General features: G+C 39.9%; 1 long non-coding RNA gene across 1 annotated transcript in view; it reads right to left on the bottom strand.

Moving 5' to 3' along the window:
• The window catches only part of LOC106997256 (uncharacterized), a 211,529-nt gene extending 201,634 nt beyond the window's left edge, over positions 1–9,895 (bottom strand). The window contains exon 1 of the long non-coding RNA XR_001443392.3: positions 9,638–9,895. This is a non-coding gene — a long non-coding RNA (uncharacterized LOC106997256). The remainder of the gene's footprint in view (positions 1–9,637) is intronic.
• Positions 9,896–13,385: the final 3,490 nt, after the last annotated feature.

Raw genomic sequence — 13,385 nt, 5'->3', positions numbered from 1 at the left:
TACATGTAGATGAGTTTGACAAAAAACAGGAAAACAAAGGAGCATGAATGTCCCATTAGAAGACATACTAGGAAACTGTCATGGGGCAAAATTCATACGTCTTAGAGATAAAAGTTGGTAAAGCACAATTGAAGCTATTTATTGTTAAAGCACAATTGAATTATTTCTTGTTTTCTTCAGTAATAGAAAAGTTGGACATTTTTCTTTAGAGAAATCAACCGCAATTATCCTGTGAAGAAACTCAGTAACACTAGTCAAGGATCAGGCTGGTCGCTTTCACGGAGAGGGAGTTTCGGCAGCTCTATTGTTCTAGCATTAGTAATGCATGAGACCTACCCCTGAACACTTCCAGTTAGGGAAGCTCTGCAGAGATCTTGCACTGTGCCACGGATGGCCTTGTGCTTTTGGCTATTAAGCTGGAAATGCAAAACACGTTTTGTGGTTCAAATAATCTCCAGGAGACAGTTTCCTGGAAGTTTTAAGTCCTATTTCTCATATCACCTCCATCTAAATTGATGATTTCTATGACCTTTTCATCTAATTACACTAGTATGTTGTGCCTATTTTTATTAAACGGTTCCATTACATAAGCCATTATGTGCTAGCTCCTCCTTGTTGCTAACCTCATGAGCCCACCCGCTACTTCTCCTCACTTTCACATCGAGGACAGCATTCTTCAAGATGGAATTTGTTATGTTATCTTAGATCTAAGATTTTCACAAATCACTTCACTAACACTTAAATATCAGAGACAGACACCCAGAATTCTACCAAAATCCTTGTGTACCCACACATGAAGTGGTGCATAGACTGGTTCACAAGACAAGGAAAAAATGGAAAGCACTAAAAAGCAGGAAGAAAAAACACAACATTCCAGAGGAGAAATTAGGAAAATTTACAAATGGGTAAAAACTGGGGAGAGGATGGAGAGTGGCTGGAGAAGGCCCTCTCGTGCCAGCAGTCACTAAAAGACACAGCAGAAGAAGCCATCATGGGCAGCACAAACCAGTCCCCATCCCACTTTTGAATCACAGAGAAGTTTGCAATGTCAAACAATATCCTTCTAATGTGTTATGAGAATTCTATCAGACCCGGGCTAAAGGTAGAAATGAACAGATACTTATGAGAATAGCATCAGGGAGAAAACGTGGAGAACTGCGTCACCATGTAGTTGTACAAGTGAATTGTCTAATATAATGGTTAGAGTATTAACATTGCATGGCCTTTCCGCTAGGTTCTACCTCACCATATTTACTGTATCTGAGTTCTAAACTACTATTTTTATTTTATTCCCTCCCGTCGGATAGTTGGCATTCACCTAAGCAGTCAGGAACATCTGCTGTATTTGTGACAATTATTCAGAAGGTATAAAACAAAATTATATGCAGCATGTAGCAGTGACATTTGATTGCAAGGGAGAGAATCCAACTAGAAATGTTGACTCACTGTGTTACACAGCATCATGAAAAGAGGCTGACGTTAGCCGGCGGTAGGCCAGTAATAATATGCCTACACCATATTAATCGCAGATAAACCAAATTGCATTGCTAATTTCATTTGCATTTGCATTATCATTGTGTGTTAATTACTACAGTTAGGCCACCAAAGACTAATATCCAAATCTGACAGCACCAATTCCCTGGATACATTCTGTGGTTGCTGAATGATTATTGTTCAACAGTTTGCTGCTTTTGACAAACACAAAGCAATACAGGCTTCCCAGCCCTGAAAGAATGAAGGAATAAATGAAAGAATATCAGGCATGGTCTGACGCAGAGTTCCATTCCAGCTCCAGGCATACGGTCCTTGCTCAAAGATAAAACAGCCATGTTTCCCAGGACGTTCCCTGTTAATGTGTGCTGTTTGAAAAGAGGTCAGGATCAACTAGGTATGGGAAATACCAGGCTAAACAACCATGGACCCTATTGCAGACCCTCTTAGAGCCTTTAATATGTTATTGTACATTGTGACTCTCAGAGAGGGAATAGAGTTTGCAGTGTTCCCTAACACTTACTTGACCATCTAGTCCTTTTTCTCACTGCCAATCTTCTGGAGTCATTATTTCCCAGGAATTTACTTTAGAAAAAGCTGAATTTGCAGGATATAACTGTAACCAGAACCATGGGCATTCCATAAAAGTAAATATAAGTCATATGTTAGAAATATTCTACTGTACTTAACAGAAACTCATAGTCACCAGTCCACAATATCCAGATAACCCTCCTGTCTACATTGTGAGTCTAATATTCCCAGAATTTCTGCAAATTATTGGGGACTTTCACTCTCCTGGACCCTTCTGGCCTAAAGCCCCAGGTTCTAGTGAGCTAGGAATCTATGGAACATCTTTTTCCAGCGCACACTGTCTCCTTCCAACCTATGTTAAGCCAAGTATGCAACCCTCCTTCATTTCTAGATTTCCACCAAAACCAAGCAACTAAATAAACAAATCCTTTCATGAGGCTTGCTCAATTCTGTGGAGGTATTTGGAAGTTATACTGCAGCAATGCAAGCAACCTGAAATTGCGTATCAGACACATTTGTGCTTTCTTCTTCCAATGCTTTATTGAAATATAATTTACATATCATAAAATTCACCTGTCTAAAGTAGAGAACTGAGTGGTTGTTAGTATAGTTACAATGTTGAAACACACCTATTCTTAACTTCCTCTGTAATTTCTGACCAATTGGGCTCCAGTTGTCTTCCTCTCTTTCTCTGTATCTCTGTAATCCTCAAATTCAATTTCTTTTTTCTTTTAATTTCCATAGGCTTTTGGGGAACAGGCAGTGTTTGGTCACCTGAGTAAGTTCTTTAGTGGTGATTTGTGAGATTTTGGTGCACCCATCACCGAGCAGTATGTCCTCTAGTCAATGTGTAGTCTGTTATCCCTCACTCCCCTCTCACCCTTTCCACCAAGTCCATTGTATCATTCTTATGCCTTTGCACCCTCAAAAGCATATATATACACACATATATATACACACACATACATATATATAATGACAATAAGGCAAACAATTGACACTATTTGAGAAGCAAGGTTAACAAAGACACACATACATATATATATACACACACATACATACACACACACACATATATATATGCCTTTGAGAGTGCAAAGGCATAAGAATGACACAGTGGACTTGGGGGAAGGGTGAGAGGGATAACAGACTACATACTGACTATATATACATAACTATATGACTACCATTCAAATTCAATTTCTTTCTTTTGCAACCCTTTGACTTTCTTGTCTGCAGCCAAACCCACGCCCTTTGAATCCCATCTCAACTCCAAACAGCTTGCCTAGGTAACTTTCTAAATAAAGACAGGGCTCTTCCTGAGAGACATTCAGATGTCAGACATTAAAATTAAAAAAATAAACAAGACAAAAACAAAAATAAGAATAAGGACTTCCTCGCACTGGCCTCTCCTCTATGGGAGCCTCCCCATGACTTCAACCAAATCGCTTCTGGCTTCTGCGTAAGCAGCCCAGTGCCCTGCGGGGAGTCCCTGATTGCTGCTGCCCTTGCTCATCCTTGATGCAAGTGGTCACTTCACCCCTCCTTCCCTTTGTGAGAGTCTTTATATAGTGCTCTTGACCAGAACGCAGCAATATAGCTGCTTCTCACTGCTTGCTGCTGCTCAGTCCATCCCTTCCACCTAGTTATGTCCTTCAGATAAAGTTTCCATAAGACCCCAGCAGAGAGCCTGGTTCAGACTCCACAGTAACATCATTCCAGCCTCTATCCCAGCAAGAAGGGAAGATGCATGAGTAACCAATTCCATAGAGTAGGCAATTTCAGTGTTTCTGTTTGGTTAAAGCCATGGCCATCTCAACAGCCATGACCCAAACATTTTTAAACAAAGGAGGGAAGGAGGAAAAGAAACAGAGGAGAAATAGTAAACGGGTTCAGGATGCTGCACAATTGGCTTTGGACAGGCCAGGTCAGATGTGGGGTGGAGGTAAGAGGAGAGCCTCAAACCTCTTCAACAGCCACAGAAGCTAAAGAAAGCACAGGAAGGCCTGTCCTTCAGGCCCCTCCCTAGGGATTTCTTTTCTTTTTTTTTTTTTTTTTTTGAGACGGAGTCTCGCTCTGTCGCCCAGGCTGTAGTGCAGTGGCCAGCTCTCAGCTCACTGCAAGCTCCGCCTCCCAGGTTTACGCCATTCTCCTGCCTCAGCCTCCCGAGTAGCTGGGACTACAGACACCCACCACCACGCCCGGCTAGGTTTTTGTATTTTTTAGTAGAGACGGGGTTTCACCATGTTAGCCAGGATGGTCTCAATCTCCTGACCTCGTGATCCGCCCGTCTCGGCCTCCCAAAGTGCTGGGATTACAGGCTTGAGCCACCGCACCCAGCCCCTAGGGATTTCCACTGGTGGTGAGTAAATGGCTCAGTTGCAAGATGTAATTATGAGTTCACTGTTCAGGAGACACCTAGAACTCTTTCCAGGAAGGGAACTCTGCCAAGATTTTACCCCCATGTTATTACCACCATCATACTAAGCTGTCTACATTTGCATTTGACCCACAGCCTCCCTGTATTCTGTATGTGTTCAATTCCTGCATGTTCTGCAGAGGCCATCTAAAAGTACGTTTTATTCACTTCCCACCTTGCAGCATTTGGTTTAAGGAACTTCAGCTTTCTTGTATATTTCAACACAAATCTTCATGGTTTAGATCCTAGGAAAATCTCCCTTCAACACTGAGATCAAATAGGTGGAAGCTGTCGACATGCAGTAAGGTGGCATTGAGAGGAAGCCAAGGTGGTGTGAAGGAGTTCCTGGTAAATCCACAGTGTATGTACATCATGGCCTCATTTCTCAGAAAATGACAATAAGGCAAATAACTGACACTTTTTGGGAAGCAAAATGAACCAAGACATGGGAGTTGGAAAGGCGCCTGTACAGATACTGCTGGCCCCCTACAATAATTCCATATTTGACGGGCATGCGGCAGTTCAGAAAACAAGCACATTTTCTTCTTTGCAGCTGGGTTGTTGATTTGCAAATGGGCCTTTATATCTCCAAATAACGAAATAAACATGTGTTTGGATTTTAAGGCAATGCCATATTGTTATAAAACATTCTAAGTGCTTGACTCTCAATTCCTGTGCTTATCTTGGAGCAGATGGTCCCATAGAATGTGAAAGGAAGAAATGTATAAAACTTGCAGGTCATGCCCCAAAAGGGGAGCCCATGTTCTCCCTTGCTCCCTTTCTCCTTCACACTCCCCTTCTTGTTGACTAGAAAGCAGCTTGGCCATCAGCCACCATGGACCACACAAGTGTGACCAACATGCTAGGACGATGGACAAACAAGACAGAAGGATCCTGGGCTCCACTGACTTCACTGAGCAAACCTGCCATACCAGCTTGAACTTTTGCACTTCTCTCTGGTTTGGGAGACTGTTACATTGGTCACAAAGACAAACCCATCTTCTTAGCAATATGTGAACTCTGGATCAAACTGTTCCAGGGGCATCTGTACACACATGGATGTCTGAGCATACACACCAGCACTAAAAGTACATCAAAGTCCAAACTGACTCTATGTCTCAACATTTGGGCAGCACACTTTTGAAATCCTGATTGGTGGCCGGGTGTGGTGGCTCACGCCTGTAATCCCAGCACTTTGGGAGGCCAAGGCAGGCGGATCACAAGGTCAGGAGATCGAGACCATCCTGGCTAACATGGCGAAACCCCGTCTCTACTAAAAATACAGAAAAAAAAAAAAATTAGCCAGGCATGGTGGCGGTCGCCTGCCTGTAGTCCCATCTACTCGGGCAGCTGAAATAGGAGAATGGCGTGAACTTGGGAGGCAGAGCTTGCAGAGAGCCGAGATCACGCCACTGCACTCCAGCCTGGGTGACAGAGCGAGACTCCGTCTCAAAAAAGAAAAAAAAGAAAAAAGAAAGAAATCCTGATTGGTTTGGTGCCTTAGTAAAACCAGAGGGAAAAGTTGACTGTCTTTCTCTCAATGTGGGGACAGGCCAATGTCTCCTCTGGGCTCTGCCAGCCATTTCACAAAGATACACTCCAGCTATAAAAACAATATACGATTCTATGTATCCTAGAAAACAATGTGCAGTAATAAAATGGCATAAAGGAGCATATGTTTTTTAGGGATTGAGAAGGAATTTCACAATAATGTTTACATAAAACAGTGAAGCAAATTTAGAGAAAACAGCACCTTTGCAAACGTTTCCACCATTGGCACACTGACCACTGACAAGATTCAAAAATGTGTTAGATTCAGACTGGACAAACATTGAAGTCAATTTTGTTTTGTTTTGTTTTGTTTTGTTTTGGTATTTGAAAACAGTGAACTGTTAAAGTCTTTAAAAAAAAAACCCTATTATGTTGACAATTTAGTAAGCTCATTCGTTTACAACTGGTTGGTTTGTTTTTGTTTTTTTTTTTTTTGTTTTTTTTTTTTTAATCCCCAGTGTGTGTTTTTTTAAGTGATATCTCATTTATTTTAAGCCTGGAATAGAGCTTTCTCTTCATTTGAGCAGTCCAGGATGGAGCTACTGAGAAAGGTCTGTGACCAGTGAGATCCAGGAACTACGTGTAACCAGTCTGCATCAAGATAAGCACAGAGACTGGAAGTTAAGTACTTAGAAAGTTTTATAGCAATATAACATAACCATGACATCCAAATGCATGACCGACTTTCTAATCATTAGTTTTCATCATATTTTACCAAAGCATCAATACTCAACAGATTTGAATTTTTTTTAAATGGCCCTTCACCAAGATAGCAATGGTCTAGTAACCAACTTGCAGATATAAAGACCCATTTCCAAATTTGCCTGCAGCTTCCTATGCCTCCACTCACACACAACTGACACCAAAATTTCTTACATACACAAGCACATTGCACGAGCTACTGCCCACAATAAAAACAAAGTGAGAACTTATTTCACATATTATTGCCACCTGACGATAGAGTAAGACTGTTTCAACAGACACACTGGCAATTCATAGTTTTATGATAACGTAAGAATTGGGCAGTAATTATTTTTATAAGAGAAAACAACTTGCATTTGTGTGTGTGCATGAGTATGAGTATGTGTCTCCATCATAAAAACAATAATCGCCCCCATGTCTTCTCCATTTTGTCTTCAATTCTGGTTCTTAGGATTTTCTCCAGGTGTTAGTAGCTACACCTCTGGAAAGGGTCTTTTGTTAACACCAAAAGCATTTTGACTTATTTCTTTGGGGGAAAAAAAAAAACCAGAAATGAAAGCATGCCCTCTTTTAAACTGGAAAGCTTTATTTTGCCCCTGGAGAAAAGCAGCCTGGTTAAATGTCTGAACTTATTGTTATTATTATTTTATTGAGCAATAAACTAAAGTGTGATTGAGCCACCAGTGACTCGGATATATTGTTAAGCTTGGAATCACATGGTTGAATGACTGGCTGGCCCAGAACGTGGGCGATTCAAATGATTCAGAAGACAAATGAGGCAGGAGCAAGAATGTCTCACACCAATACAAACCCAATTAACGTCAACAAAATCCTGCAAAATTTATTGTTGCTTGGCCTCTGAAAATGGTGGAACCAACTCTTTTCCTGTGCCTGCAGGGCAAATTCATTAGATGGAAAACGGCATTTTGTTAACCATGAAGTTCAGTAACATAAACAAGGAGTCAGTGCCATGGTCCTTGAGGCACCTGCAGAGGGTCAACCGCAAAGGAGGGAAGGAAGAGAGAGACGCTGATCTTGCTCTGCAATGCCCATGAGTGGTGACACAGTCGTTGTTTCATAAATAATGTCTTCTTAAAGTCACAGTCCAGGATAAAAACAGTATATCTGATTGTCATTCAGTTCGTTAATTAATGATCATATATAAAGAGAGAAAGAGAGAGAAGAGAGAGGAAAGGAGAAAAAGAGATTGATATTTTGCCTGCAAGTTCACCAAAGATTACCATGTTGGTTTGTGCTTGCTTTTTTGTTTCAGTTTCTCGAGTAAGAGTGATTCACTTGTGCTGATTCAGCTTGAACCATGTTTACATCAGATGCTCTTATGCCCACAATTGACAAATCTCAGAGTGGTCATGAAACAAAACAGGCCTCAGTGGCCCCAAAGTCATCAAACCTACAATTTTGACCTCTATGCTATGTACCCACAGAACTGGACGACGCTTCTGAACTCATCTCACCCTAAGCGCTGTGAAACGCTCCGTCACTGTGATATTTGACAGCAAGGATGGCGCCACCTCTGAGAGAACTCATGCCGCAGAGCTCAACAACATACCCCTTGTTCAAAGTAGAGATGATGGGCGTTGAAAGGGCCACAACACAGAGGGCTTTTGTGTGATCAGACTTACTCTGTGTGGGGTAATAGGAGTGTCGTCTGAAGAGTGGTTTGGCTGGATAAGACCACACACAAAAAAAAATTGTACCAAACAATCAAAAAGCTCAATCATGGATTATCAAGAAGACCATTTTCCCACCCACACTTGATTCTGAATTCAATCAAACCCTTAATGACTCCTCTGAGGATTTCAGGGTGTTCTATCAAAAATCTGTTGAAATAGACCCAAACACAGCAAAATATTAAGGTGAAATATTATCAGTACCAGAAATATTATCAGTACCAGAAAAAGTATCTCCAATACTTTTTCTCAGTTTTTGGTCTCTTATGATTATGATGATGATTCATTTGTGCTGATTCAACTTGAACCATATTCATATCAGATGCTCTTATGCCCACAGTTAACAAATCTAAGAGTGATCATGAAACAAAACAGAACTCAGAAAGCAGGAAAGTATCTCCAATACTTTTTCTCTTATAAAGAACATACCATTTGTTGCTAGATGCAGCCCACTATGGAAGCAGGAAAAAAATCTACTTAGTCACTGAATCAACACTTACCATGTACCTGGCATGGTGCAAGGCTCATGAGGTGGGATTTATTTCTTCATGATTTTGTTTTGTTTCCATCATTAATAGTGATCAGAGCTATGAAGAAAATCTTGGAGGGCAATGAAACAGAATCACAGAAGGGAATTTTGTTTCATTCAGAACTGGGAACAGCCTATTTGAGGGAGGACAGTCACGTGAGATTTAAAAGATAGTGGTTAAGCTACTGTGACTCCCAGTGTCTTTTAACTTTGTATTTTTAACTGAGACCCACAAGAGAAATTCATAGGGGACTGTTGGTCCTGGATTTTTAGGGACAACCAAGATTGACATGTGATTAATTTTCTGAAGACAACTAGATTCTGGCCATGACAAGGGGCTTCTGGGATGAAAAGTTAGGACCACGGAGGGCCAGGGCGAAAGTGGGAATGCGACCAAAAACACCAGTAGGACCAAGAACCAGTGAGGCCAGGGCAAGGGAGAAAGGAGCGTCAGAGAGCAGGTAGCATGGCCTCCAAGAAGTTCAGGTGCAGAATGAAGGCCATCAGGAGAATATCTGTCCATTAACCTGCCCGGAGCCCTCTTTTTATTCTCCTAGACACCTGAAACTATTCTGCAGCGTTTTTCGTTGCTGATTTAGGCATTACAAAAAATGTAGAGTTTCACTGCTGATTTTTCTCCAGACCATTTGTGCATTCTTGCTCTGAGCACCCCAATCCATAATCATTGTCAGCTGAGACGAAACTAGCTGCTAAACTACTTACCAATGTATTCAGTCTCCACGGCATCGATCCCAGCAGAAATGCAGATCAGCTTTCCAGGGCGAACCTCCCTCCTGAAGAAGTGAGTCTAGGCCAGCAAGTGCCGCCTGGAGGAATCCTGAAGTGCCCCCCGGTTGTGTAGGGTCTTGGTTGTCACATAGTGCATTTGACACAACACAGGCAGGGCTCCGTAATCTGCTGCCTCCAGCAGTAAGATAATGATGTTGTAGTTTCTCTTCTCTTCCTCTTGCCCACTAGAATTTACTTGGATCCTAGCGAATAAAGAAGGGAGAAGGGAGATCAGTCCTCACCATCACCTGTTAGCATCCACCACCATTTTGGAATAGCTGGGCTCTGCAGCTGTGTAGACGACAAGGTGCATACCAGTGCCACATGAGCCATGTTTTAGGACCAGCCAATGGTCAGGGCACACAGCATAAAGTGAGAGAGAGGAACCGAGGCTGGAGGGCTCAGGGCACATGCCCAAAAACTACAGACACTAAATGACTGGAGTCCGGTTAAATAAAGTGAACCCTCTTTTCCACAATTTCCTTCTCTTTCTATCAGCCTTGGCAATTGTCCCCACGACAAGAAGGAGCCTAGCTGGGGCCACTCTGCAAATTCATGAGGCAGGGGAGACATCCAAGCTCGGCATATGCATGATGATTACAGGAAGAGGAAAACATCTGAACTATTTAGCATCTCACAGTTCAAATGGGGCAGTTGCTGAGACGCTGGTGCAGAAGAGACAAATGGGGTGGGGAAAATTTTCTAATCTTAATAAAATCCTTTTGCTTTTTCCAGTAAGTAAAGGAGTGAGTGATGATGTGTCTGACCCTTCTTTAATATCATCAACTGGAGCGAGAAAGACCTGAAAGAAAATATTTAGAAAAAGAGTGTTCATATTATGCCTTGCCTGTGCTATGCCTTAATACATTCTCTCATTAGCAATAAGCCAATTCCATATAAACAATGTTTTCTCAGCAGGCAACAGCAAGTTAATAAGGTACTCTTAACACTCATTAAAGCTCATATGCTTCAAGAACATGCTTAGAAATATTGTGGGTTTCCTGGCGCTCGGCACACATTTCAATGGGGAATAAATGGGTGCATGGAATACAGTGAAGAGCAAGTTCCTTCAACACGTTCTGTCTTTTCTTGCCACTGCTCAGTAACAAAGGAAGCAGTGAGCAAAGCAATTATTTGGGCTTTACCTGGAAACAGGAAAAGACCAGACATCTAAAATTGGACAAAATGTACATGTCAGAGACTAATTCAGACTTTTTTAAATGACTTTTTTTGTTACCTTGGGAAGATGTTTTAAGTTTTTATTGGAAACAAATGTCACTGTTGAGGCAGATGGGAAAATAATCTAAATTTAGAAAATGTAAGTCATTATTAATTGACCTTAGTTATCAGAGAAAGTTTTTTTCAAAGATCTGCTAACTTCAACTCCAAACTGGACACAACTGCTTCCTTTAACTTACTTCCTTTAACACCTCAATCAGCTACTATAACTCATATTTGAGACTGATTTTATTTGCCTTTAACCAAAACTTGTTAGAAACAGCCTGGTCAATTATTTCTCTTTCCTCATCCTATTTGTTTTTGTTACTTCTGTGGGAAAATGTGGCCAGTGTTTACAAAACACCACAAGAAACACCTCTCAATTGTTTTCTGGCATTATTAACTTGCTATTGTTACCAGCAACTCTGCATCTCCACAACTACCAACAGAGTTTATTGCTTGTTTCTTTACTCGGATTGATTGACATTAATAGGGTGAAATGTAACGACTTACAGTCAGTATTTTGGAATAACAAAAATGATTATTTTGGAAGTTCTTTGCAATATTCTATACAGTTCAAAAGCCAACATCTAAAAATGTATACTGCTTGGAGAAATATAACAATTTAGTTTCAATTATAAATTAAATACATGTAAACTCCTTAAATCATTCTTAAAATTGGCAACTGTAAATCAGTTACCAGGATTTTTCAAGAATATTATTTAAAGCCATATAGTATAGAAGTGTTTTCTATTGATTAAAAATAGATGTAGATAGAGATTCCATACTAGATGCTTACCCACATCTTCATTTACCTTACTTTTTCTTTCTCTTATGAAGCAAAACTGTTTTTACAAAATAGGATTGTTATTTCTAGGCTCCCCTAATGACCCATTATGATCAAAATGACAACTTAGTAGCTTTAACTTTAACTGGTTTGGTACAATCAATGCTTTAATTTGGTAAGTAGATTCACTTCTCCATATATTTCACATGTTAAAAGGTTACTTTTATTTTTAGTAAAAATAAAATAATTGTGTTAGTTTCAATAAAATTACTTTCTTTTTCCTTTTCAACTCCTGCTTTCCTTCTTCCAGTGGACGTTATGTGCACTTCCAGCATTGCCAACATTTTACAGCTTCAATACCCTACTGTGAACATACTTATTTTTAATTCGAAGCAAATTGAAACACATTTTAAGAGTTGAAAGTTCACATCCTCCTTTTAAAAACCTCAGTGCACTTCAGTGTGTCACAAAGTCAGATCTGATTACCACTGAGTTAGCGGTCAAATTATTTGTATCCAAATTAGGATTTCTCATCTTTCTTTCTAAAAATTGTCTGTGTTCTGAAGTTTTTAACAGGGAAAAAACCTTATTTTTATGATTCTGTTTCTGGCAATTAAATAATTTTTGAGACAAAGGGATACTTTGGCTCAAAAATTATTTTAAGAATAAGAAAATCGAGCTCTAGTACATATATTTTATCACGTGGCAAACAAGAAAAATAAAATACAGAATAAACTGACAATTAACTCATTAACAATACTCCTTTGTTCAGTGTCTGTTATGTTGTTATTGGGAATCCAGAAAAGCAAATCTATTGAATAGAATTTTTAAGAAAAAAAGTTAAATTTTATATTCTACTCTGAGATGTTCTGGCTGTACTGTCACCCGTCCTAACTGAAACAAGGGTATTAAACATCATTTTTAATATAAACACATTTCATTGTCATTTAAGTTACTATCAAGCCGCTGAAGGGCCTAAGAGTTGATATTCCTTCACTTCAAAAGAGAATATTCCCGGTGACGATGTGCCCATCAACTGCACTCATGTGGTTTTGATTTTTATTCTCTTCTTGTCTTTATAATTTTTACTTTGATTTTTTTCATATGGTCACAGAACTGACTTAGCAGTGCGACTTTTTCTCTAATTCATTCATTTGGCCATTCTAAACCTTTCATTAAGCATCTGATATATAGTCATGTAGTTTATTTAAATAAATAGGCAGTAGTGCAGGACAGATACTGAAATTAATCCCAGCTGCGTCACTACTTAGCTGAGTGAACTTGACTTTGACCTTGCTTAACCTCAATTACCTCACCTGAAAATGGGGACAATATAATGATTATATAGGATTATTCGGAAGGTGACATGAGATCAACATAAAGCACATTGCCCTGTGCCTAGCGTATTGTAAACTCTCAAGAAATAGTAGCCACTATGAAAGATAAAAGCCAGTTACTAAAACGCTATAAAATTATATGAATTTAATTGTAGAACTTACTAGAAAGGCATTCATTATGTAAAAGAAATCTTAGAATGGAAAAAGGAGTCTCAAACATTAACATGATTGAAGACAATAGGGACTGTTTCAATATGGCCAGAGCAATACTGACACGGAGCCGGTATACTGATATTTATGACATTTAGCCCTTCTTGTCCCACCAGAATTCTGGGCAGCT

Source organism: Macaca mulatta, chromosome 3 (genome assembly GCF_049350105.2).
Source record: "Macaca mulatta isolate MMU2019108-1 chromosome 3, T2T-MMU8v2.0, whole genome shotgun sequence".
In the NCBI taxonomy this organism is placed as follows: Eukaryota; Metazoa; Chordata; class Mammalia; order Primates; family Cercopithecidae; genus Macaca; species Macaca mulatta.
This window is presented reverse-complemented; position numbering and strand designations above follow the sequence as displayed.